The sequence below is a fragment of the Xenopus laevis genome, chromosome 5L, assembly GCF_017654675.1.
Source record: "Xenopus laevis strain J_2021 chromosome 5L, Xenopus_laevis_v10.1, whole genome shotgun sequence".
Taxonomy (NCBI): Eukaryota; Metazoa; Chordata; class Amphibia; order Anura; family Pipidae; genus Xenopus; species Xenopus laevis.
Window position 1 is genome coordinate 73,676,964 of NC_054379.1, and position 26,663 is coordinate 73,703,626.

At 36.1% G+C, this 26,663-nt stretch overlaps 1 protein-coding gene across 8 annotated transcripts in view; it reads left to right on the plus strand.

The window, feature by feature from the left end:
* Positions 1 to 26,663, plus strand: part of eya4.L (EYA transcriptional coactivator and phosphatase 4 L homeolog) — a 150,379-nt gene that overhangs the window by 41,614 nt on the left and 82,102 nt on the right. The gene's annotated exons all lie outside the window — the stretch shown is intronic.

Below are 26,663 nucleotides of genomic sequence, written 5' to 3' on the forward strand. Positions count from 1 at the left end.
ATTTTCAAAACTTTCACATGCACCTTCATGTTTATGCACTGCTGTCACTACTCTGCCTTGGGCTTGTAGGTACTGTCATGTAGCGAGTGTGGAAACAGGCAAACCTGCCCATACTTCCCCATAGGAAATGTGCTCTACCCACAGATGATAAATCTCCAGAAAATACTTGAGGTGTCCATGGGTATTTAATGCTAAAACATTTGAATCACGTAACTACTAAAAATTTCCTTCTCCTGCATTTTTCCAAATATTTGGGAGATTTGTTGCCCATGGGCAACACATTTTCAAGTATGCCTTAACCCCTAAGGATGATTGCAGACCAGGAGATTTGTTGGTCTTGATAAATTGGCACTACTGTGGGCAATATATCTCCTGGTAATACTTTCCCCTACCTTGCGTCTCAGAATGATGAAGCATGGTCTAACACAGGCCGCACACGATTTAAAGTGCAGTCCAAAAATTTGCACAATGCCCTACACAAACTTGCTAACCTAGTTTGCCTTAGAATTCAATGACACACCAGGATGTTTCTCTGCCTGTGCTGCAAGACAATGCAAGTCAGTTTGTTCCCATTTGATCCTTTTAGTAAGTGCACTGACAGGTACGGAATCAGCATGTGTGCACAAAAGCAGTGAATTTTGGCACAAAAATTCATACTTTCTCATATTATTGAGGTGGAGAAAAAGTTTGGCATGCCATTTGCCTTAGACAAACTGGAAGCTTCTGATGGAGGTCTCATGTTTTTCTCATTCAGCTAGTAGTTAGTAAAGTTTTATTTGGGCAAAAGTTTAAATTGAAGGACGTGTCTTTTTTCAACCTATTACTTACTAACTAAATTGGTGGCAAGCGGAACCCCACGGTTAGGCCGAATAACACTCATCACATCAATCAATGTACATTTAAGGTAAGCCACTAAAAAAATCATTCATTGGTGGTCAGGGGAATTTACCTTATATTTAAACACCCAACACACTTACAGGTCAAGGTACAGGTGTTCACCAACAGTACTAGGGATTCTAACACATACAACTTTTAGAAGTGAAGAAGCATAGACAAAACGAAGCAGTGAAGCAGACTTCAATGTCTAGACAAAGATCTTTGGCATGCATCCCAGTAAATCTAGACTTGGGAAAGGCCAATTACCTACATAGAGTTTCTTAAAAGCATTATCACCTGCTCCTTTAAATATCCAAATCAATAGTGACATCGTTTGAAATATATTTCCAAAAAGCCAATTTATTTGCTAGTTTGCGCATATTTCTCTTATGTCCCTGAGAGTTACTTGTTGGGATATTATACCGTTGTATTGTTTTGATCCAAATAGCAAGCCAGATGTTGAAAGCATTTTTATGGCACAGCATGTTGCAGGGAGGCACTAGTCATAAAAAGGGCTAAATAGTGGTTTCATATTCATCTAATGAAATAATGACTTGTTATTATAAAGTGTTTTGGTTCATTTGGGAATAGGGTTTTGAAAGCATAATGATTTTTCACACTTAAGCATCCTGCAACAAACATTTTGAATCCTATTTGTACCTGTTTACGTACTTCATATGAGTTAAGCTAAGATGCTGTAGACGGCATAAAACTGGGGCATTTCTATGCACAACACTTTCAGCTATGATTCTGTTCTGATTTGGTTTGCTTTTGTTGTTCCTTGTCTTTTTTTCGTTTGATTGCAGTTGTTCAATCTTTTGTCCATTTTTATTGCAGCAATATATCTCTTTGTAAATCCATCATGTGTTATCCACTATGCATAAGCACATGTCATCTTTATTTACAACATTTATAGAATTTTGATTAAATGAAATGTAATTGTTGCAGGTAAAGATGGACGAAATGGCTAGAAACAGAATACAATAGGAATAGGACCTCGCACACCCTGCCCAATAGGCGGTTCAGAGATGCATGGTGCACACAGGTGGAGGTTTGGCCACCTCCTAGTGAAAGTCCAACAAAAGCAAAATCCAATGGCACACAGGTCTTCTGTAACACATCAAGTATTTATTGGGGAGTGCAGTGCAACGTTTCGGCGCAAGCCCTTTTGCGTTTGACTCCGCAATAAACACTTGATGTGTTACAGAAGACCTGTGTGCCATTGGATTTTGCTTTTGTTGGACTAAACTAGAAACCCCTTGTTCTATTCTGGAGTTTATATATAAAGTTTATTATAGATACATTTCCGTGCTACTAAACATACATTTGGCGTGACTATGCCAAAAACAATTAAAGTTGACTTTCTTGAATAAATACCTTGCAAACTTGCAATAAATACCTTGGAACATTTGATTAAATAAATTGTATGCTGTAATGTTTATTGTTATTTGGATTGTGATACATCTATCTATAAACACCTTCATACTACATGGACACATCATAAAGAATTATTAGAAATAATAATGCTGCTAAATATTTTTACTGACGACTGGCTTGCAGTGATGTTAGTGTCCATTACTTATTCAATACATAGGGTTCGTTTTTACAAGTATATATCCTGTCATGTGTTATTGTTGGGAATTGTTCAGTTCAGTGATGATTCAGGCTTCTTTGTTTCACCTTGAAACCTGATACTACATATTATAGTCTTAGTGGTAATTGTGGTCCATGCCTTTTCAGACGAAATGGGATATACATTTCTGGTTATATATAGCACCTGCAGGCTAACATGCAACGTACAGGTGTCATTATGTGCATTGTGTAAAAACCCTTTAAGAAATACTCCACACAGCAACATAGTAGAGCAATACCCCTGCTAAAGTTTTTTTTTCCTATCTTTAGTTCATTATACAGTGCTTAAGTTATTGATAAACACAGAAAGGTTACTTACTAGGGACTTTACATAGCAGACTCACATAACATAGAATAGTAAGTTAGGTTGGAAAAAGACAAACGTCCATCAAGTCTAACTTTTAATTAAACAGGAATTATATTTATTTATTTGTGTGTGCATTTTAATGTGGAGTAAAGGAACACAGTTAACAGAAAATTTCATTATGTTTCATAGGAACCAAGAAACACTGGAAAGCTTTTGGGATAACATGCAGCTGCAGGAATTTGGGCACAATATACTTGTAAAGACCTGCCTTTCCTCAATAACCTGAGCACTAGCACAAACTAGGCAATATTAACTTCACTAAGGGTAGCTCCCAAATTACTTTTTCTTAGATAGGCTTTTTTTACTAATTGATAAACTAGGGTAACTTACCTATTCATTCCAAGGGAATAGTTATAGGTGTTTCAACAGCAATGGGCATTCTAGGCCGTATGCCCCTTAAAGAATAAATCTTTGTCCATAGTGGATAAAAATAAACTGTATTATGAAGGACCCAATTTACATACTAACAAGCAGGGATATGGACTAAAAGAGCAGATGTGCACAAGGGAAGATAACATCTCTATTACAGTGAATTGCAGGGAGCAAGTCTGTCTGTGCCAAAATATATTGTACTAAACCACAGGGCCACATTGATATTACAAGCAAGTTATTGAGGCGAAGGAAAAGATCATTGGCATTATTCGATGTCTATAATATAGGAGAGAGATGTTTAAATCTCTATTTTTCTAAATGGAGCCTAGCATGAACATTGTATACATTTGCCTATCCTATATGCAAAACTGTTGTTTTAAAGCTTTCATTTGAAAAACAACAATAAAATATGGTTGCCCTCAAGTTGAATTGAAATAACAAAATGGTGCTTTCAAAAAGGTTCAAAAGAAATGCATGGAATGGTAGCTGCTGGCAAGAAAAATGTTTCATTATTATGAATATTGAAAACTAAAAGTGGCATTCACCAATAATAAACAATTTAATATTTTTTTTGTAACCATTTGCAAAAATTGTTTTTTTTATCCTACCTCCGCCTGCTGCTCCTCCTGGCAAACACAAGCAGCCCTGTTTTCATGTGGCTAACACAGGTGTCTGAACTGGTTTTAGAGCCCAGAGGCCTGCAGTGATTATTCTTGATGCATAGCAGGGTGCACCTGTTTATTGCATTTTTCACTATGCCCTGCACATAGTACATTACCCCTGTATTGTCTGATTGAATGCAAGTACTGTTGTCTGTTGCATACAATGTATTAGTAAACCAACAAATGAAACCTGCAGCAAGTACCTGGCCTGATCCAAAATCAACCAAAATACTCTACTATGATATTCTCAACGAATCTTGAACAAAGTCAGAAAAAAATTGTGAATGTTACATATATTTGTGAATGTTATATATATATTTACCTGACCTGCTGCTTGTGGGTAATCAAAGTCATTCTAATCCACTGACACACTTTGAAATATGGCAAAAGAAGGGTCTCAATTAGCCTCTTAATTTTATGATAGTCCACTATTTGAGAAATACACTGTACCCATCTCACATATCTATGCATATTATACCAATAGCCATAATTCAAAAGGAATGAATTTGTAATGATATGGAAAGCCTTTCAAATCACTTGGAAGGTTGGCTGGTGCTAAACAAGTAGGGATGCACCTAATCCAGGATTCGGTACGGGATTCAGCCTTTTTCAGCAGTATTCAGATTCGGCCGAATCTTTGTGGCTGGCCGAACTGAATCCTAATTTGCAAATTAGGGGTGGGGGAGGAAAATCGCAGGACTTTTTTGTCACAAAACAAGGAAGTAAAAATTGTTGTCCCCTTCCCACCCCTAATTTGCATGTGCATCCTTATAAACCAGTGCAGCAACACATCTGAAATCATAGCTGGAAGAATGAAGATCTGGTTTGAGGTGCAGAACATAGCACCAGTTGGTATAAGGCAGCCCTATACTTTTCACCTGCAATAGGGCAGGCAGTAAGTACACTGTTACTTCATGGGTGGATGCAGGTCTTTGTGCTCCATTTGAAAGTGCAGCACAAGATGCCAAAGTATGAAAAACATGGCACTTAATATTACTTTTGTTCATAAATTATGAGGGGGCAACTCAAGTAAATTTTCCAGAAATGCAAATGTATACTAAACTCACCATGCAGATAATCACTGGAGGAGCATGGCCACATCGCAATTATGCAAGATAATGTAAAGAATTCATAGCACTGTGATTTTTTGTTTATTAAACCAGTTTACCACTATGAACACCATTTTGGAGGGGGGGTCTGAACCTTACTTTGTCAGGGACAACTCAACTAAAGCAACCAGAGGAAACAATCACAAGCATTGTAAAAGCTCCATGTAGATAGTGCCCTGGCCTGAATTACTCATTCAGATACAACTCTGTCTTAACAGACTTTCTCTTTCATAGACCAAGAAGTGTTTGAGCTGGTCTGTAACGCTTGTCACTTAATTATTAAAAAATGAAATATAAATTAATCAGTAATTAAATATTGTTGTACCACATTTTCAAGTAACCTAATCCTAATGTCCTGATGTGTGGTTTGTTCACATTCTTTTAACCCTGATAATTTGGCCCAGCATGTTTTTTTCAAAGAATATATTTTACATGCTTAGTAGGGCTTATTAGATTTAACTGTTGATTTCTGTCAGTCATAAAAATGGGTAAATATTTATTTATATAAAAATTATGTTTGTACAAGGCTAATGTAAGATAAGCCTTGACATGTGATCTTCCTAGTATCTGATAAAAGACTAAAGGCAACCAAACAGTATCATGTAAGACTTTTTTATGAAATGCACTGCTGCAAGAAGCATATAAGAAAAATAAAGTTTGAAGGTAAAAGGAAAATCAACAATGTGATTTTTAAAGTGGGATCACAGTATGTTGTTAATCACTCTGGGTGGTATTGATAGCTCTAACAGTTAGGGGCAGATTTATCAAGGGTCGAATTTCAAAGTGATGGGAGTTTTTATAAACTCCCATCAACTTGAAATCCGAATAAAAAAAAGACCAAACAAAATTAATCAAAATTTTTTAACTTCCAGTGAATAGGCTGTATTCAATCATTCAAATCAAATTCAGATCATATTCGATCAAATTCGATTCAAAATATTTTCCAAAAAAAACCTTCAATGACTAAAATTAGCTCAAAATTCGAATTTTAAAATTAGATTTTTCAGTTCGACCCTTGATAAATCTGCCCCTTGTGGGCATATTTATCAAGGGTCGAATTTTGAATTGAAAACACTTTGAAATTTGAATTCAAAAAGACCAACCGAAATTAAGTCGAAGTTTTTTTTTTGGTCGAATAGGTCCGAATTCGAATTGAAGTTTTTCCCAAAAAAAACCTTTGATTTTTCAAAGTCCACCAATTGACTCTAAATAGGTTCTAGGAGGTCACCCATATGCTAAAACAGCAATTGTCAGGCTTTAGATGGCGAATGGTCGCAGTTGAATTTTTAAAGAGACAGTATATCAAATTTGGACTATTCCCTAGTCGAAGTACACAAAAATAGCTCAAAATTTGAATTTTTTTCATTCGAAAATTCACCTCAACCTTTGATAAATCTGCCCCTTAGTGTTGATTAGCTGTAAATTCTCACTGTTCCATCACTGGGGCACATTTACTAAAGAGAGAATTGTGTTTTATTTAATGAATTTTCTCTAAAAAGACAATTCACAGTTACTCTCCTATTTACTAAAAGTTGAGTGACACACTTTGTTCGCTAAATTTCCCTGATCGCTGGAATACTATCGTTCCGTTTTGCCAGACGAACAACCTTAAATCCGATTATTTATCAAAGTGAGAAAATTTCAATTTGTTACCCTTTTCACCAAAATCTATTTCACCAGATTCTGACTGGCAAAATAATACGATGAAGCTACATCCTCAACATTATTATGTCTGTGACATCATATCCTGTATTCCAACAAATGTCATAAGCAGTGACTGGCTTTTTGTCATATTTAAAGTGGGATTGTGTTCACAAGTTGTAACTGTTAAAAATATCTTATACTTTTTTTAAACCTCCTGTATTGTTAATTACTGTGCACTTAACACATGCTGATGACTGTCATCCTCCCACAAAAAATGTTATACAGTGTTAAACTGAATTTAAATGAACAATATGATCATAACCTCTTGATTATTTGTGCTTTATATTGACATATGTATAGTTTGTCCATGCATTAACCCCTCTGTTGCAATTTTTATAAATAGCTTATCAATGGTATTGTTGAACTATAACAAAAATGATTAATTTCAGAGTGTGACTTTGATGTTACTGCAGCTGACAAGAGTGTTCAACAAGGTTTTATTTTGTTATCAACATTTATAAATGTTTTGGATTTCTTTTAAAACCCAATTGAATGGGTTATTATTTAAGAAAAAAAATTAGAACGTCTAAAATTCAATCGAATAGTCCTGACCTGAAAACTCGACTCAAATTGAAATCGAATTCGAATCTACTGGACTTTTGTGCCACAAATTTTTTTGGAGTCTATGGGGTGTCAATTTCGAGGGACCTCTGCCATTTACTTCTACATGAACTCAGCAGGTTTTAGGTGGAGAATAGTCAAATTAGAACTGTTTCCAGGGTTGGTGGTTTTAAATTTGAATTTGTTAGTTTTGACCAAAACAAAAATTAGAAAATTTGAATTTACCATTCGAACCTTAGTATATCTGCCCCTATGTGTTTTATTACTTTCACCTTTATCTGATGTACTAAATGCTGGTTGAAATGATGTTTGTATATTATGATCCAATGTATTATAAGATGGTTAAAAATTTGTTTAATGTCATCTTGTGTATTTGTTGTCCAGAGGTTATTGCTCACAGTACTATCATGCAAATCAGGGGTTTTACACCTTTTTGAAGTTTTCGTGAGCTCCAGTTTCACTTATTTTCCAACAGCTTTCATGTGCTGGATTATACTGCAAAATGTAGTTTGCAACAGCTGGTGGGCTGTTAGTTTGATGCTTTCTCTTTTAAGATACTTTCTGCATGGTTTGAGGTTCCTGTTGCTTTGAGTAAATTATGAGTTTCTTTCCACTGTGAGTGTGACACGTGTGAAATGCTGGATATTATGACTGAGGTTTGAAAAGTATTCATGCAGCTGGGAATAAGGTCACAGTGTAAGGTAGACGTTTGCCACTGTGATTGAGATGCTTCGTACTGTGAAACAAATGCTAGATGCTATGAATGAAATGCCTGCTGCTTGAAGTGAGATGTTTGGTGCTGTGAGTGAGGTGCGAGTGAAATACTACATGCAGGGAGTGAGTTGTGACATAACTGGTGCTTTGAGTGAGGCATGAGTAAACATCTGATGCTGTGAGTGTGGTGTAAATGAGATGATTGGTGCTGTACAGCCTAAATGTATAGATTGATGCTGTGCTTGAGATGCCAGTGTTGTGAGTTAGTGTGAATCAAATAGATTTGTCCATGAAAGAAGAGTGAAAGAGATCACCTGGGCAATGAGAGATGTATTAAACGATCTCTGTGACTGTAACAGAGATGTGATGTGAATGAGATGCCTGCTCTGAAGTATGCACAAATAAACTGCCATACTAATATAAATTAATGTACTATGTTTGTCAGCGTAGATGTGAGAACCAATAATCATTCTTTTGAGTTGATGACAAATTATTATCCGTCACTAAGGGTAAATCTACAAAAAATTTGGGAACACAAACAGGATAATCGAAATGAATAACCTGTGAACTATTTGTAATGCAGAGATATTGTAACATTCCAATTTATTTCAGATATTTACAAGGTATATGTTTATCTGCCTTCCTAAGACCCTCCTAGCTCATGGCAGATTCATGTATTTCTTTTCCCATGGCTGTTGCAATCAATGTGTAGTCATAATATCAAGTTTGGTGGAGGTACAAAGGCAAAGAAGACAGCAATGCCTCTGTAAACAGGGCCCCAGGCCAGTGTCACAGCTGAATGCTTAGTGCAGCAGCAATGGCAAAAGAAACACTGGACTTGGATCATTACTTATTGAGAAAAAAATACTTTCTAAATTGGGAGTTTAAATTAAGAAATGTACTAGATCTTCTATACTGTTTAGCCCGAATCCTATAATTTGCCCCTAAACATCAATCACTATAATGAAAGACCTTAAAGAACTATTACTTCCCTGGTTGATAGCATTAAAGGAGCTGCTAAATAATGTACATTCACCAGTCTGGGTTGAAACCTTGCAAAACCCTATGTCATCATCAGCATTATTTAAAAGATGGCATCTGGGAGCCAATGCATCATTTAATTAAATTATCCTGTAATGAAACCTTCTATAATGAGATTAATTTTAATTATTAATCAGGAGCTGACATGGGCACAAGACATTATACATAATAAATGAGGGCATTGTCTGCTCTGTAAGGAAGGACTTTACAGTGCTCTGCTGCAACAATTCATTTTACGAAACCACACAGTTATTTTGTAGGGGATAATCAATGATGTCAAAAGTTAGATGGAATTGGCACTGCATTTCTAAGTGTTTACTAGTTAATGGCTTTGTTCTAGAACTCATTTATCAAGGGAAAGCCAAACAGATGGCTGTTGACCACCAATTGTTTTTCCTGATACTTTGTGAATTGTATGGCTGAGCCAGTCTTACAGTTTTGGGAAGTAGGAAATTATATTTTAATCAGATACTGTATTCACATTAAAATATCATTGTTTTTAATCAGATATAAAAACTATGCGAGGCACAGATTAGTTAGACTAATTTTTGGATGCCGGTGTCAATGAGCCCCATTTGAAAGTCAGAAGAAGAAGACAAAAAAATCCAAAATAAAAAATGAAAAGAAATTGAAAAGTTTATAAGAATTAACCATTCTATGAAATACTAAAAGTTAACATAAAAGTAAACTACACCTTTAGCAATGGTACAAGCAAGCCAAAACAACATAATGTGATTCTATAGATGCTTGAACACTGCAAAAGGAAAATGTGCACAAAATCTCCTGCATTTAAGTACAGGTACTGTTCCCAAAGCTACATGTGTCAATAAATGCTCCCTTTAAATTCTATTATTTGTACTTTTCTGAATAAAGTGTAAGGTACCGGGCAAAGAGACACAAGAGACCCCTGAAATGTAAACGTGCCTTATGGAGGTTTTACTTCCAGGTCTCTGGCTTGCACCCTGGAAGTGTGTGTACCACATGTTAACAACATTTCTGGGGCTGTTAGAGTCTCTATGCCAGAAATGACACAATCAGCACACGCGATGAGCTTATAAGGAAATCTGAAGGGGAAATAAAAGGTTACAAAGAGCAGTTATCATGATCAAAAAACAACTTTACAAAGGGTAAGGCTTAAACTCAGGAACAGGACTGGACAGAGCAAGCATAGATACTGGACTAGCAGGAGTGGGATGGAGTGCGCAGAGATACAAGGCAGGACCAAAGAACAATAAGGGTTTAAACAGCCACCTCTGGTGCACTAACCCAGCACACCAGAATCAGACGGCCAGGTGAAAAGATCATAGTCACCAGAAACCTGCTTCCTGGCTTTCTGTGGAAAATTATGTTTTTTGTGTTTTACACATATTTCTAAATGTCCTCTATTAGTACCCTTGCTTTTCAGGCTACTTCTTTTGCCTCAGTGGGAATGACCAGTAGCAACAGCTCCCTCTGCTTCTATAACAGACTTTGCAATTAAACCCAATACACACATGTAAGTAAAATATTCTGGTATTAAAAAAATAAAAAATAAAAAAAAATATATATATATATATATATATATATATACAGTATATACCGTATATTTTTATATATATATATATATATATATATTTTATCAGCTTATTCAGTTGCTCCTCTGTCTTGCTTTGCATGTTATCCCCCTATACCCCAGTAAAGGTGCCGATTGTTCTATTTATCCCTGTGCACAGACAACATTATGCACACAATTCACAAAATACAAAAAATAGAAATATAACCCAGACATCATGATGAGCACAATTTTTTAATCAGACGTGGATTTGCCATTACCTAGATGTATTTTCAAGTTGTTTGTAAAGGGTCACAGCATTCTCTTAATTTTGGTCTGTTTCACAAAGAATCTACCCTGCCAAACTACCAACTTTTATATAACAGAGTGATAATCTTGCCTGTCTGTTTAGTTTCAGTTCACCAGTTTTTGGGGGTGGTTATGTGAATAAGCTGACATGATTAGTTACCACCCCTTACAAGTCTTAAAGGGCCAATGGGAATAGCTGGGTCTCCTCGTCAGTCTCCTTATATTTCAGAGAAGTTGAGTAGTGATGAGAGAAAAATGTTGGCATGTTCAGATTAGCTGCGAACTTCTGTGTTTTTCCAACAGTAAACATTTTAGCGAACTGTGTCAAGAATTTGCCAAGCTCCTCGTTTCGCTTTACGTGACAAAATAAAGAGACACGCAACAACAACAAAAAAGAAATGCAACAAATGCATACACCAGTTTATTCTTCCCCTCTCCTTTCACATTAACCAAAGAGATCTGTGCTGTCCGACTGTCTATATATGGCAATTCATATCTGGAACTTCAACAAGGGGCACATTTATTAACATTGAAGACAAACATCAATGGTGATTTTGCCCAAAGCAACCAATCAGCTATAATTTAGAAAAAGAAGCAAAGATCTGATTGGTTGCTATGGGCACCATCATTTCAGATTGAAGGATAAGCAACAGACAGCATAGGCTTCAAGAACAAAATATATCAATTTCAAAAACCTGAATTTAAAAAGTTGTATTTAGTTTTCTGTGGTGATACGATACATCTTCCAATTCTTAACAATTGACCACACCATGCTTAAAGGTAAATTTCTTCACAAATTATGTGAACAGCAAATGCAATGAGCATTCAGAATATCACTTGTCAAGGCATGAACTTAAGTAAGTAGGTCATACAAGTCATTGCCAGTGTCGGACTGGCCCACCAGGATATCAGGAAAACTCCCGGTGGGCCCAGGTGTCAGTGGGCCCTCTTGCTTCTAACCATTTTGCCTATTTTATGGTAATTCCCAATTTCTTTACGGAAGAAAAGAGACTTAATAATGTAAGAATAGAGTATAGTAAGGATACATGTATATAAAAGACTAGGAAAATAAAAAGGTTGAGTTAGGAGAGGAGGAATAATAGTTTGAAAAGTGGGCCCACTGTCTAAAGTTTTCCGGTGGGCCACTGGCATCCCAGTCCAACACTGGTCATTGCAGACTTATAGTCAATTAGTTAGTCAAGATTTTTTCTAGTTTAAGATCCTTTCCCTCACGGGTTTAGGTTTATACTTTGTTTAACTATTAAACACATTGTAATACTGCCTACTTTTGCTTCCAGTTGTTTGCATTTGGTGGTGGACAAGGGCTGTATTTATATAAGGCTTTAGTAGGGCTTCCCTCAGGTTGCCTTTATAAATAAAAAAAGGTTTAACTAAAAACCCCAGCAGACTGTGCTCTGTGTACATGTACTGATCTGTGCATGGGGGGAAGGGAGTGCAGTCGTAGGGTACAGGCACCTGACCTACAACCCTGGGTGACCCTGATTTCAACCCTTGGTGGACCCTTAATAATTGCAAAAGCTTTTGTAAACAGTAAATTGTGATCCTTCTATCCTTGCACAGTGGAGGCTAGCGATTTCAGCGCCAGTTGTTTCAGCATTTTTTCATAGTTCTATGCATTTAGTATGATCAGCTGCAATTGTTTCCTCAGTTGACCTGGTCATAATTGCTATGTATCAGTGATTTTTTTCAGATAGCTCAAATTATTGTGTTTACTCTGCCCTGTGTTTCTGTGTAATTGATCACAAAAACAAAAAAACCCAGCCTTCTTTTTAGTGTCCAAATTAATTGCTTGCCTTTCACAGACTCTCAAGTGGATTTAACTCCAGGAGCAGTCACAAAAGGGAAACAACTAAACAGAATGCTATACAAGTACAGCTCGTTTATGTGCCCAAGTGAAAAATAAGCCTATAAGCACATACATAGAAGGAATCTTTGTATATTTGACTGCCTTTCTTTTCATCTCAAATCCAAACTGATATATTGCTCAGCAAAATAAAGAATGGCCCACGAAAATACCTTTATAAACAAATGTATGCATTCAGTATATAGTCTTATTAAAGCCTTGATAGGCCACTCTATTGTTCTTGGGTGTAACAGCCAAGGTATCATGTTTGAGGAAGCAATTAATTAAAAGGGATGCTCCCCTTTAGTTAACTTTTAGTATGATGTAGAGAGTGATATTCTGAGACAATTTGCAACTTGTTTTAATTTTTTTTAAATGCATTGATTTGAATAAGAGACTAGTATATGAATAGGATAGGGCCTGAATAGAAAGATGAGTAATTAAAAATAGCAATAACAAATGTGTAGCCTTACAGAGCAATTTTCCTTAGATGGTCAGTGATTCCCATTTGAAAGCTGGAAAGAATCAGAAGAAGATGGCAAATAATTCAAAAACTATTAAAAAAAAACCAACTAAAAAGTTGCTTAGAATCCTATAACATACAGTACTAAAAGTTAGATTAAAGTTGAACCACCCCTTTAAACCTCATGAAAAAATAACTAGAAAATTATTGTGTTTTTTTATTTTTGTTATTATAATAATAATAGTAATAATATATAAATCAAAATAAAACAATATATTATATATATAACAAGTTGCAGACATTTTGAAATATGTTTAATTCAAGGTTGAGTATTAAAAACATCTTTTGATTTTAAAAAATGTTTGATCCATTGCTTAATAAAAATAAAACTATATCAAAGAACTATGCGCCATATTTTACAGCTTAAACGTCTTAAAACATCAAGCAGAAATTTCAGTACTTGGAAAAAATTTTGATGGAATGCATACAATGAACTTGTCAAATGCAATGTTTATATATATATTTTTTTTGCCAACATGGAGTTCAATTGTGAATGTGAAGGACCTTCAAAGGCCAGCACATTGCATATTACCACTTCATTGTGTTTCACTATTTACCAAGGTGAACATAAAGAGCAGGTCACTGAAAATTTAATTTGTCTTGTAATTTTATTTCAGTACATTATGTATTGTTCAGAAACACAGAGTACTCTCCTTAACATACTCGGTGTAATTTAACTGTATTAATATTCAAATAATGAAATATACTTTATTGAAATCTGTATTCATATATAATGTGAAATAAAATCTGTTGTATGTTTCATTTATCAGGCGATATATAGGGTTAATCTGACAAGTAGTATAAGAGTATGCTATGTTAGACTGCAAAACATTTGTTCAATGACCTGGCCAGGAAAGAATAAGAAGAGAAGAATCTGGAACTTTTTCATATATCTTTCATATATACTAGTAGATTCTAAAAGGTTTGCTTGTTTGCTTCACACACACAGTTTTCTGATGAGTTTGGCCTTTCAAGAAAACACAGCATTTAGACACCCCTTTGTGTGCAGTCAAATAAAGAGGTCTATTTATATAGAAAAATTAAGATTTTTGGGTGGTTAAAGGAATATTGGTAGGAAAATCCGACATCTAGACAAAAACATATGAACTCATTATTAAGGTAAAAGTTTAGGGATGATTTACTGAACCGTGGGTGCAAGTGCTTGACAACAAAGGGACACTACGTAACACATGCATGTAAATTATATGCAAGTTAGGAGCCACTACGGGGCAGGTGGGGTTATGAAGCCTAAAGCAGAAAGTGCCAGATTCATGGGGCATTTTGCAGGTCTATGCTTTCCGACAGTGGCATAACTACCGGAGGAGCAGGGGGTGCAACTGGGCCAGGGTCTGCACCACCGCATGCAGATCGTGTGTGCTGCAGCCAGCTGAAATCAGCTGCAGCCGCAAAGAAAACGCGCACAGACGAGGGTGGGGATGCACGGCCCGCACCAGGGCCCACCCCCACCTAGTTCCGCTCCTGCTTTCCGAAATGGAGGGGTGCAATCCACACCCACTTCTCTGGGTGCAGATGAATTATTTGGTTATTTCTACAGGCACCATCAAAAAATTTTAATGAAAAAGTTATTTAGTGATCATATAAATACATATCATGCCAAAGTGACTGATTTGTACAACTGAGTTTATAGTATCTATTTATCTCTCTCTCTCTCTCTCTCTCTCGATCGATCGATCTATCTAGTTATAGTTATATTTTAATCTATATTGTTCTCTTTCCATGTTTTATTCTTGTGTATAAATGAGTCTGTGTGGGTCTTGGCTACATTGGAGACCATTTCAAATCCTAGGAGACCTGCCTCCAGTTGGACAGCCTAGGTATTTTATTTCTAGGAAACTTCAAACCAAGCTTACATCTATAAATATATCCTTTAGCAAAAATAAGCTGCAGTATAAAGCACACTATTTCCCCTAATGTTGCATGAAGTTTTATAGCTTTATTGTTCATAATGTTTCCTTGTAATGTGTCGGAGTTGAAAACAACAGAAACCAAGTCTGTTTCTAATAAAAGTAGGTTAGACCAGCCAGTTAAGTCAAGGTTACAGGTATCAATACTTTTTTGCTATGAGACAGCAGTATGTAAGGAAAATGGAGAATTGCAGCCACTTTGTTTTAGAAACAATTTTGATCATTTAAAGCAGCTGTAAGAGCTGTTCTCAGAATCTGATATTTTGTATGACTGGGAAGAAGATATGAGTAGGTAAATTAGTAAAGACATCTTTCTTATGCTTTATTGAAGGCAAATGGTGTGTAAAATACTTAGCAGATGTGTATTTTTTGTAGTTGGTGAATATAAGGGATTATTGAGAATAGAGTTACCGTATTATGTCCACCCAGGTTGATTTTTTTTTTGCTAAAGGCTCAGAAGCTATACGAGTTGTGGATGTTTTATTGGAGATATATGGAAAGAGAGAGAGGGGGATGAGAGAGACAGTGGGATATATATTAGATAGATGATAGATAGATAGATAGCAGGCCCTCACCCTATTGTTTGCTAACAATATGCAATTGTAACCAGTGTTGGACTGGGGGGGTCTGGGCCCACCGGTGCTGCCGAATCAGGCCCCCCATGGCCCCCTTCAGGTCTCCCTCCCAAGATGCAAATCCTGCTCTACTCACTCAGCCCCCCCGACTACCAGTGCTCGCCATGTCTTCGATCAGACGGGGGGTGGTGGAGGTCAGGAACGCAGGCGGGCTGTGTGGAGTGGGTCTGGGCCAGCAGGGGCTCACGAGTGGCTTTCCATCAAGGCCCTCACCCCCTCCCCAGGCTTAAATACAGCTCTGCCCCTCTGCATCCCCTGGTGCCTCCCCCGCCGGTGAGTACCGGTGCACGACAAGCAGGGGGGTGTAGAGTTTTCACAGCGCAGTCTTTTTGGAGCGGGTCTGGGCCCAGTCTGACCCTAATTGTAACTGTGCATATATTGTAGGTGTATCCCCTTATTCTGTAACATGCTGCAGGAGACAACACTAAATAAATAAAAATAGTGAATATATTTGGCACATACAACCACTGCAATTTTTCTTCTTGGAATTGTGTGATGTTTGCCATGCAATTTTGGCAGTAGTTAAAAGGCACAGTATACATCTGTTTTATTATGAGCACAATAAAGGGGATCTTTGTTGAACATGCATTGTACCTAGTGTTTTATTTATAAAGTCTATATTATCTATAGTTTTTGGGTTTAGTGTATTAAAAAGTTCAGAACAGTAGAGCTTTTTAACCACTTGATCTTACTTTTCTGGTTCTTCAGAGCAATTGTGTGAGAACAAGGTTTAATCAATTGCCCTTTTCAGTTGATCTTCGTGTATTGTGAACTCTTACTTATCTGTAAGCCTGAGACACTAGCAACAATTAGGGGCACATTATGCTAACTTCATTAAATCACTTATTAGCACTTTTATATACTCTGCTGATTCCAGGGAGGCACTATCAGTAAAAACCAAACAACTATTAAATCTTTATAATAAAAAGAATGAAAACATGACACCAAGCAGAGAGTAGCTTCTCCAAATTAGTTTCAAAATAACAATGGCTACTTAAAAATGAATGTGACTCTCCAAGATGATTTTTTAAAAGGAACAGTATACCGTATGTCTAGGTAAAATTTAGCTCCTCAATAGTTTCCTGAGAATGTTCATTAGAAAATATGGCATTGTTCATTGTTCTCAATGGACTTTAGTGTTTAGTATGACATACTGTACTGTATACAAACCCAAACCCTTATGAAAAGTGCCCTGCTGTTGCAAATTTGTCAGAGGAATAGTGAATGATAAGTATTAATTATCAGTAATGGAATGCAATCTAGCAGATATAGGAGTTAACAGGAGTATGCATGTTTTACACAGCACGAACAAAAATATTGACCATATATTGCATAAGTCCACAATTGTTTGTTAGTATGTAATTTTAAGCAGGGACATTAAGGTCATTAATAATTATTCTTTCTTTTGGTAAATCATTTATGTTTTATCTATTTTGTCTAATATTGAGTCAAACTGTTTCTTTTACAATTTATTTAAAGTACTAAAGTTATTGACCTTTTTTAGAACATGTACATAAGCTGCAGGTTTTTTATTGGTTACACTTCGTATTTATATGCCTCCCTTTGCCATCAAAGTGACTTTCTGCTATCCATAGATCTCTGTAGGAGGAAGTTAAGACTGTTCCATTCTGCTTTATTTTACTGTGACATAGCTACTGAGCAAACCTTAAGGATCTTCAAGCATGTGATGTGACAGGATCTGAGCTTTTGTACAACTCTGGAAGAAAATGTGCTCTTCTCAAATGAAGTGTTTCTTTGACAGGCAAGCACAGACCGTATCTGCAGGTGGCTGTAAGACTGATTGAAGCTTTTAATAAATTCACAGGGATAAAATTAATCTAGGGAAAATCTGTTTTTCTCACTGACCCTTCCAATAACCAGATCACATCCTTCCCAACCCCCCTTTAAATGCTTCAATAGGTTTAAATAATTGTAAATCTACATAAATCTAGATCTCAAATAATGATCTTAAAGTGATACTGACACTAAAATGTTTATTTTCAAAATATCAATCTACATTAAAAGTTACCTATGGGTCTATCGTTTTTCACTGATAGTTTTGCTTTTGTAAGTAATTGTTATTTGACATTCCTAACCCTGACTGTTTTGCCAACCTGACTGTCCCTTCTTAGCCTGTCAGTTAGAGTTTCTAATGCTAACAGACTACTGCTTTACAAATATGGCAGCCCCCTCATATGGGGGTAAGAAGGGTAATGTAAAAGCATCAGGCAAATACTTTTATGGCAAAATTATAAATATCATTCAAAGACAATGTTTTGATATAAAAAAAAGATTATTTTCTGGTGTCAGTATCTCTTTAACTAAAGATACCACTGATAACAAATACACATTGTCATACACATAAGTGAAAGTTACATTTAGTTGCTGGTTTTCAACATCCACATTTATATCTTAGGGGCAGATATTATTAAGGTTTGAGTTGTGTTTTCCACAACAATTCGAGTCTTCGAGTTGTATTTTTTGGTCAAAATTCACATTTTTTTGGGTTAAAAAAAAAAGTATTTTCAAGATTTATTTTACCCTGACCCTGAAAATTGCTTGAATCTGAAAATACAATGTCTAAAACCTGTCGGGTCATGTAGGAATCAATGGCAGGGGTCCCTTGAATCATTTGAAGATGTTAACAGCCTGTATGATGTTCAAGTTTTTTTCTGAGGGTTTTGCACGAAAACTCAAATGATTTGAGTGATTTGAGGGGTTTTTTTGCCGAAAACTTGATCCATTTGGGTTTTTGGGTTTTATCAGGCGATGCTGAGCACTAATCGCAAATGTAACCATTAAAACAGCATACAAAAGTACCTGCTTGCTGTCATGTATACTAGCACCACATAGGCACTCAATGTTGCAACATTTAATTAGCACAAAACTATAGGGAATGAAATGGCACATCCATGTCCTGCTCACATTCACCTTTTATCTAACATTTGCAAGTTATGTCTATTTTCACATAATTTACTAGTCTTAACATAGATTAAATAAGAGTGTGGGTTCATGGTGGTAATCTCGACCACATACAGTACCTTCAACTGCCTTACATAACAAATCATGGTTTTGTAGTAATCAGTGTTGGACTGGGATGTCTGGGGCCCACCAGAAAACCTTAGAGCATGGGCCCACTCTCCAAATTATCCTTTTTTTCTTTATTCACATTTTTCTACACATTTCTCATCACTTCTCTTTACATATTATCAACCATACTTCCCTCCATTTCCTCTCTTCTCTCTTAGAAATGGGAGAATGGCTGTGGTATAGACATACAAGGCAAATCATTAGGTTAGCAGAAGGGCCCACCGGGAGTTTTCCTGGTATCCCAGTGGGCCAGTCTAACACTGGTAGTAAGATACAAATACATTGTTGTTACAGCATACAGTGAAGGATTTGCCTATTAATACATCTTAGGCTTGTTTTGTTGTAAAGCTTTGTTGCTTCTCTTTGACCCTGGCCCCTAAAACTCATCATCCACAAATAGAAATAGTAGACTAGTCTAACACTTAAAATATGATCTTCTTGAAAAACCAGGGTTAAAAGCTTTAAATTAAACTCTTGAGGTTCTCACTCTTTTCATTAGTATACTTGCCTTCTACAAGACATGTATTTGCAGTCCTGCATGATCAGTGACTTGCAGTTGGTAATCTTTACTCACTTGCTAAGCAGAAATGCTTGAAGATCTTTACTAAAAATTACAGCAACTTCAAACCAGGCAGGGTCAGTCATTAATTATGTCATTATTAACTATTGATGATCTGATACACACTGAAAGAGATGAATTAAAATAATCTTGTGGGATGATGCTGTATGACTCCAGGCTGAATTATGAATATGATTTTTGAATATGAATGCATTTTTCCATGTAAACAAATTCACCCATAAATACTAAGGCATATGTAGCAATTGTGAGTTGGCAAATTTAGGGCACACTCATGTAGGTTCTTATGTTTTTTCCAGCGAAAGCTGCTAGGTTGGAACTGAACAAGAGCCCATCCTTGTATTATACTTGCCATTCTGCTAAACCCACGACACACATTTTCAATTGCTTTAAATGAAAGAGATGCGGATATGATTTGGAAATGTATAAGTGATTTGTATCTATTGTAAAAATAAAAAAGTTAAAGTGTTTTCAGTAATTAAGGACGTTGTGCACCTTTGAGTTAACTTTTAGTTTGAAGTAGAGAGTGATATTCTGAGACAATTTGCATTTTGTTTTCATTTTTCATCATTTATGTTTTTTGAGTTATTTAGCTTTTTATTCAACAGCTCTCCAGTTTGTAATTTCAGCAATCTAGTAACCAAGGTCCAAATAACCCTAGCAACCATGCATTGCTTTGAATATGAATAGGTGCGGGCCTGAATAGAAAGATGAGTAATTAAAAGTAGCAATAACAATAAATTTGTAGCCTTACAGAGCTGGTTTTAGATGAGGTCAGTGACCCCCATTTGAAAGTCAGAAGAAGAAGGCAAATCATTCAAAAGCTATACAAATTAATGAAGGCAATTAAAAAGTTGTTTAGAACTGGCCATTCTACAAGAAACTAAAAGTTAATTTAAAAGTAAACCACCCCTTTTAGGGCATTACTTCTTCTCAGATGCCCTGCAAGAAAAATACCCTCCCTTTCAGGCAACTGCTTACCTTTCTGATAAATGGCCAACATGACTTACTTGTTTATCAGATGCTCTTGCTGGGTCTTCTGTGCATTGTCTCATAGCAATACATTTTCTCCCCCCCCCCCGACATCCCCTTCAGCTGACGCCAGCTAAACAATAGCCCTGGTTCTTTTGAAGTTGTCTTGAATATCTTTTCATTGTGGGAAGAGCAGCTCTATTGGTCTCTCAGTATGATCTTCCCTGCTTTCACCTAAGGCTGTAATAAGTAGAATTATATTTAAAATGTATGTCTTAAGTAAAGAAAGCAAATGGCGTATAGCCCCCTAGGCATTTGGTTCTCAATCACCAAAAGGGTTAACACATTTTTGTAAAAAAAAAAAAGTTATATGATATCCCCTTGGTAATTTTCTTCTCCTGACCTTGAGATGCAGCCATGCGACTAAGCACAAACGATTATCAAAATATTGCTAAGCCTTGCAAGGCTCTTAATGCAAAGATCTCATGTGTTATACAGAAATGCATTATTAGGGCTTACTTTAACAATTCATTGCTAAGGACATTAAAATTTAGTGATATAAGACCTATTACCTCCAGAGGTTTATTTAAAATAGACAGTGTATCTGTTCTTATTTAGCTATGCCTTAAAAAGACATTAGAGAGCTCCAACTCCAGATTCAATTTAGTGAGACAAAGGTTTATCACTTGAAAAGTCATGGACGATATTCAATTTGAGATGCAAATCAATTCAGAAAAAGGTATCTCTGGAACTGTAATAGGAGAAATGTTTTTTCTCCTTAAATTGAATGTCGTCCACGAGTTGTCACGTGATAAACCATGAAATAACTTTTTCGCACTGACTTGAATCTGGCCCTTTGTGTTTATTTATTAATATCAAGGCATCACTAACATCATGGGAAACCCATGAGACCCTCACTTATTTGTTTCCCATTTTCACTACCTCACTATACAAAGGGTAGGGAAACAGGAGATTTAATTATTATCTGCATAAAGTGGCTGGGTTAATTCATTTTACTGGGACAGAGTGAAAAAGCAATAAAGGAATCATGGCAGCTTCATCATGGCAAATTGTTTTGGGGTAAATATAGAGCACCATTTCTAGGCAATTGACATTTCACTGCATAAAATACAACCCTAGGCACACAAGACATTTTACAAAGTTAAAATCAAAGCAATGCTTAAAGTCAGGCCCTTTAGGTTAAATAGCCTAAAAACACTGCATTAAGGTGCCAAAAAAGCCTTGCTTAGATTAATTTTGCAATCAGATGAAAAGTTCTTTTGCCAGTGCTTGCCAGGAAACAGTTACCTGAAAAACCTTGTTTCACAGTGTTTTAAATAGATTTTCTTATTGTGCAGCAACAACTTCAAGAAGCAGATAAGCCAAATTTAGAATACTTTTAACAGCTTAGAAAATACATCATGCAGTATTTTGCATAACAAAAGTTGTGGCTCCCTAGCTTTTTGTTATTTGTCAAACCGCTCGATTTTCGTTTCCTGAAAAGCCCGGATTTTTGCCCAAAATGATTCGATTTTTGGGCTATTTCCGATGTAGACAACAGATGGGACCTCTGTCATTGACTTATACACAACCTCGGCAGGTCTGGCTTTAATAAATCTCAAAAATTAAAAAAACAAAAACAAACTAATTTCAGTTTTGCCCCAAAAAACCTGGCTAGAGTTTAGTAAATAACACCCTAAATGTCACTGTGAGGCTGAGTTCTGAAATGCATAGGAGCTTGATGATGCTGTGTTATTGGGCACTGAGCGATATGTGATTGGCTGCTGTGAAGCTTTGTGATAAAGATCTAGGAGGGCCAATAAAGTTTTGTTGCATTATAGGGGCATCTAAGTCTGTGATGCAGAAGACATGTGATGTACTGTAGGGCATATAAGGAGGGTATGATATGCTGAAGCAGGAGTTGTTTATAGTAGTTTCTTTTCACAGTTATTGTATTGTCAGCTTTACCATCATTGTGGTACAACTTGCATGACTTTCCTACACACCAATGAACTGTTTGTTTACTGCCAACATTCTACCGATCTAGCACAGAAGAGTGAAGTGCCAGTTGTCCTGCTATATTCTTTTTGTTCTTGTTCTTTTACAGTACAGGACCAGCTGAACCTAATCTGATGTAATAAAATAAGGCAAAAGCAATTCTACTATTCAAGTAATTAAAATTTCCATAGATGTTGACTGTTCAGGATTACTACATAATATTTTGTCAGTGATGTGTTATTGATATTTTACGATATCTGGCAACCCTAAAGCAGTTACACAAGAAAGGAAGTCCTGACAATTTTGCAAATCTATCTCTGAGCCCAAACATGGGAAAAAAGTTGCTGCTGTTTTTTCCCATGTGCAGGTGCCAGGTGCAGGGATTAGTGTCATAGGTAATAATCGAACCAACAATAAATGTTTTGCTGTATTAATTGCAGCAAACACTAAAATCTTTAGGAAGAAGCGACAGCTTGCTGCATGTGATATCACATCATGCTAGATAAATATAATGTCACTGTGTAATGTGTTCATATATTCATGCAATGACTTTCCTTTCTGCACAATCATAATACAAATATCTGTATTAAATAGTAACTACATGCATGCATTTACTGCCAGTAGTGGCTATAAAATTAGTAGGGTGGACCAAAAAGGGCAAGGTAAAAAGGTGTTCAGAGAAAACATGCACAAATAGCCTATTCAAAATAGCAGCTGTTATAAGGGGTCTAGTAAACACATTTTCACCTTAATTCATATTTCTCATTATGTACCACCAATACGAGCGTGGCCAACTTATATTTTAGCCATGCACTGCTATCCTTGGTGCTGATGCAAATTCAGATAATAATTACAGCTGTTTAGGAAATCTGTTATTATTTATGTATATTTTGTAATTTATGATGCTGGATAGGCAGCCTTTGGTGATACAGCTTTTGCAAAACTATAGTTCTCAACACTTTCCTGCCAGCAAGTAGAACATACTGGATGCTATAGTTAAAACACACACTATGGAGTTTTTACTGTTCTGCATTATGCCATGCATTTTTAATATCAATCTTTATTTTTTGTGAGGGTATCTCTTTACTTGATATATTCATCCTTTTCCTGGATTATTTAGACTCTAGCTATTTTTATACAATATCTTTGGTGCAAAACAGTACGGCACCCTCCTTCTGTTATACATATGACATTTGAGAATGCATATATTTAAATTTAGTAATTTACGGGATTAATGTATTAATATATCCCTTCTACAGAAAAAAAATCTGTGTTCATGCTGCACCATTTTTGCATTGAAGGACAATAAGAATTAAATTTAAACATTCTCTCACTGAACATTATGTTAAACAGTTATGTATGGTATCCCATTACATACATTGCTGCTAATTTTAAACATACCATTTATCTTAGCGAGCTGTCATTAAAGATTTTAAAATCCCCCAGAATAGGATGCTTGGACATAAATAATTATTAATGACTCCTTCAGGCCTGGGAGAAATTTCTAATAATATAAAGGCAAAGCCCTGGCCTTGTGAAAAGATGGCTCCCACGTCCTAATCTAAACTGCCAATACTGTCTTACTGAGTCCATCAATCATGTTTTATGAGTTTTAACTCAAGTCAGACGACTATCTGTCATTTGAGCATTGTAGTGGTGACAAAAACTGGTGCCGAAAATGTGCTGCAGGTGTAACTTTCACTCAAACTATTTCTGGGCTACCAGAGCCGCGTGTGTGTGTGTGTATATTCATCTGGAGAAACAGCGCCATCTTGAGTCTCTAAGTAACAATCCTATTTATAGACAGCACTTCAATTCATGCATTAAAGATCAACAATTAATTATTTTTATCTATTGTAATTATTTAGGAGGAAATGACTAGTGATGGGTGAATTTGGGGCGTTTCGCTTTGCTGAAAAATTTGCAAATTTCCTGCGAAATTCCCGAAACAGCGAAAAATTAATGAAACGCCGCCAGCGTCTTGTTTTTGATGCTGGCGTCCGTTTTGATGCCGGCGTCCGTTTTTGATGCCAGCGTCTTTTTGGACGCCGGCGCACATTCGCTTGCAAAAGTGCGCCAGCATAAAAAAAAACGGATTAGCACCTGCCGAATAAATTCGGCCATCACTAGAAATGACTGCTTCAACTCACCTGCAGGATTACTGACACTTAGGGGCAGATTTACATAGGGTCGAATATCGAGGGTTATCACCCTTGATATTCGACTGCCGAATGTAAATCCTTCGACTTCGAATATCGAAATCGCAGGATTTACCGCAAATAGTTTGATTGAACGATTAAATCATTCGAAACGTTTGATTCGAAGGATTTTAGTCCATCGATCAAACGATTTTTCTTCGACCTAAAAATTGTTAGAAAGCCTATGGAGACCTTCCCCATAGGCTAACATGGCACCTCAGTAGGTTTTAGCTGGCGAAGTAGGGGGTCGAAGTTTTTTTTAAAGAGACAGTACTTCGACTATCGAATGGTCGAATAGTCGAACGATAGGCAAAGTAGTGACAAAAACTATCTATATGAAGCAACTGGTCTTAACAAGTTTAAGATGAGTTTAAAAGCACATAACTTAAGTAATATTCACAGTAATATTTGCAGTGCATATTTTTGGCGTTTTTAATAGTTTATTAAGAACTTAACATTTTGCATCCAGACTTACATGTAACTTAATAACAGGTAATAAGACACACACTAACAGCTCTTCAAACTGCACTTCTGCCATGTATGATGGAAATGCTTCACTGCCTGAGATCAGTCCTCTTAAAATAGAAGAACTTTGACCTTAGTGCACTGTTATAACTGAAATCCTGCTTGTGCAGTTTGTGTCATAGTAACCATACATACAGTGAATCTGTACGCTGGGGGGGTTTCAATGCCTGGCTAGAGCGAGGCTAACAATTATCATAGCTGTAGTAAAGCCAGAAAATGAAATGTGTGTTATCCAGTTGCTGACAAGTAGAAGTTAGTCATATGTTATGCTGATAAAATTACTGCTCTATTGTAGGGGTTTTCTTTCAACTATGGAATTGATGGTGCTCTCTCTGTCAGATAATCCTTGTGGTTTATTCCTAAACTCCAGCGAAAAACATTTCTTTATCATTTTATATGCCTAGGATTTTTTATAAGCAATGTGTGATGATCCATCATATATATATATATATATATATAGTCCAGTTAACACTGGACTGGATTGGCAAGAGAGTATTTTAATTCATAGATAAAGGATCTGAATATGATGACATTTTCTTTTTTTGCTTTGATCAGTCAAATATTGTTCTACTCTATGGGGTAGTAGACCTCAACCACAGCACTGAATTCTAACACCCTTCTTCCCCAATGAAAATCACCAGCAGGTATTGACAATTCAGAATACTCATTTTTCTTTAGAGGGACTAAGTTTTCCAGTGGCTCCAGTGGCTCCTAAGGGAATGTATGGGTTAATCATCCTAACATATTGCATGCTGAACACAAAAAGGGTCTCCTCTGCTCCCTGACATATGTCTTGCTTTTACTTTGCTATCCCTGTCACAGTAAAACATAAAGATATGCATATCATGTTTCAAGCAATGACCATACATGTTTTTGAATATTGTATGGCAAGTGGATTCTAACATTATAAAAGAGATCAGAAAAATAAAAAAAAGTGATTGTTAGAAAATTAAATGAAACCTTTGCCTCTTCATATTGTATCGCTGAATAAATTTAAAATTTTTTATCTAAGTGGCCAGGGTGCAATCATTGTGCTATTTTGAATTCTCCTACCCTCTGAAGCCTGGGGAAATATATTATTTAATGTAGCTTTCCATGCTCAAAACCAACATTTGAATGTAATGTTTATTGCATCCCTTTTTTTACAAACGTAACTGTCAAGATATAATCTGCAAAGGTAGCAGACAAAAGAACTTTTTATACACCTCACCACTTTGGTGGCCTGTGGAGGGGGTGTACCACAGGTGCAATTGTCTGACTGACAAAAGCAGCTTGGAATAATCAAGTTCTAATGTTGCAGAATTTTTAAAGGCAAATTGCATTATTGTATAGCCTTCATATATATCGAAATTCAACTATTAAACATTATAGCATAGAATAGAAAGATATACTTTAAAATATTTAATCAGTCTGTAACTTTAACATATTAATAAATGTATTGTGTAAATCTTTTGAAATGTAAGGTACTTCAGAATATA